We start from the raw sequence: 2,310 nt of genomic DNA, 5'->3' as shown, positions 1-2,310 counted from the left end.
ACGCCCGGCGTCCCGAAGAAATTTAATTAACGCTGGCCTCCTTCGGTGAGCCATGCCACGTAACTCGGATTCGCGAGTGGATTAACACGTTCGACGACAAAAGGCCGGGAATATCGTAACGAGATTCTTAGGATTCCGTCCGGGAACGTCTCGCGGACAAGGGTGGAGGGACCTTTACGAAAGGACGAGAGGAAAGGAGAAAGTTCCTTAAGCGCATTTGTACTTTTCGCTCGGAACTTTTGATGTGCACCCCAGGGTGCTCTCGACTGCGTCGAGGGCTGCTGACTGGGCCGAGTCGTGCCACGCGCCCCGAACCCCCAGCGTTTTTTACCATCGGACGTCTCGCCCTTTCAGAAGACGTCCAGTCTCACGAGACAGTTGGATCTCCCTGAATTTTTTCCGGTCGTAAATGGTTTCCAGGGTCTTGCGAGTTAGAGAGGACGATTTGATTCGATGCTCGTTGTTGGATGAGTGATTGATTGTAATAAAATTGGTCGATTGGGTTTCTAGAATTCGTAGTTCTTTCGATTCGTCCGACCCATCGTGGAACAGAAATCTAAATTCTTCCTATTTACGGTAAATAACTGTGTTTTATAATACGTTTGATCCTGTGAAAATTAGGATTTTAAAAATTGTACCTCTAGATTCTATTTAAGTACTTACAATTAGTTATATTTTGTTAATCACGTATTAGCCAGAATTAGCCTTAGCTACTAAGTTTCTAGTGATTATAATTACTAATTGATTACGCACTTACATGCGTACCTTTCCTCTTTTGTACTATTAATGGCTTTTCCCGTCACAATATATAATAAATAAAATGAAATATGAAAAATAATATGAAACAAAATAAAATGAAATAGAATGAAATAAAATGAAATATAATAAAATACAGATTCATCACAACCGTTATCGAGTTAAACGATTCACGGCAATTCGTCCGAAATTCGCGTTGTATCGACGAAGTCGCAGAGCAGCTGTAGGACAGAGGATGGATTTATTACGCGACGCGGAAGCGTAGCCGGCGCCCCGCGGGAACACGACGCATCCTGTCCTTGGAAGCGAGAGCCGCGCCGCCGGAACGACGTCTGCGAGCCGGAGGAAATGAGAATGTCGCGGGATCGAACGGAGACGCGGCCACGTCCAACCCTCCGTTGCGGTTCTTCGGGGACCCAACCCGACTGCCAGCTGCCGTTAACCCTTTTGCGGTGCGATCCGGCTGCAGTTATTGCGTAACTATTTTCGACAATGTCTCGCCGCGGTTCTTCGGGGACTTTGGGATGCACGTAATGGCTACGCTTTGCGGTTCAATTTTCTCCCCCTCTCTACATTGTGAATCCTTCTTTCACGATGAGCTCCTTTTTCCGCCGAAATTGGAATTTGAGGTTGCTATGGGTGATTACGATGGTTAATAATTTCGTTGTACCGTCCGGAGATTTTTTAATCCTGTTATTCGATGTTAATTGGATTTATTAAGGAAATTGAGGATTACCACATTTTCTCAAATTTATATTTCCTTTGCCTTTACATTGTTTGATCCTCGTTTTCCAATTACTCGGAACACTGACTTTATTCGGAAATTCGTAAGTTAATGAAACGTTCCTCGCTCGTTTATCTCATTAGGAAGTTCAATGGTTAAACGTATCGAATATCTTCACAATACTTTTTATAATAACGTGAGTTTTCTTTTCCGAAGAATCTAGGTTGCATGTATCAATTAAATCTCCAACTACTGTTACGTAGCTTTCAGAAAAATAACCATTATTTCAAATGTATATCGGGCAACGTGAACTTTCTTCCAACACAGAAATCGCGGAACAAAATTAAAATGAAATAAAAGTCACTACATAAGGGTAATAATTCGTCCGAAATAAAACAACTACCTAAACCAAAAATCCCAATTGATCTTCTAAAACCTGGCCAACCAACTCACCTACCAAATCCAGTCATAAAAACCGACATAATCCACCCGAGAGTTACGACGCGACTATTAAAGAGTCAACTTATCATCGACTCGGGTCAAATCGCGTCGTACGAATCCCTCAAGAGGTTCGACGGGAAGATATCGCAGATATAGTTTTCGCGTGTGGGCCCATCGATATGGAGTAGTGGGTTAATTTCACCGTGAACGTTTCAGGGTGGCCGGTATTACCATGCATCGTTGCGTTGCCAGAGACTGTATTAATACCGCGGCGAGTACATGACTGGATATTTGCAATTCAACTGGTCTGGCAGAGCTCGGGAAACGTAATCTCTGTCTTTGGAGTTCTCTCGAACGGCTACTTGGTCGCGAGGCTCTTCTTCCGACGC

The sequence above is a fragment of the Bombus affinis genome, chromosome 2 (assembly GCF_024516045.1).
Source record: "Bombus affinis isolate iyBomAffi1 chromosome 2, iyBomAffi1.2, whole genome shotgun sequence".
In the NCBI taxonomy this organism is placed as follows: domain Eukaryota; kingdom Metazoa; phylum Arthropoda; class Insecta; order Hymenoptera; family Apidae; genus Bombus; species Bombus affinis.
The sequence above is the reverse complement of the archived record's forward strand: the minus strand, read 5'-3'. Positions refer to the sequence as shown.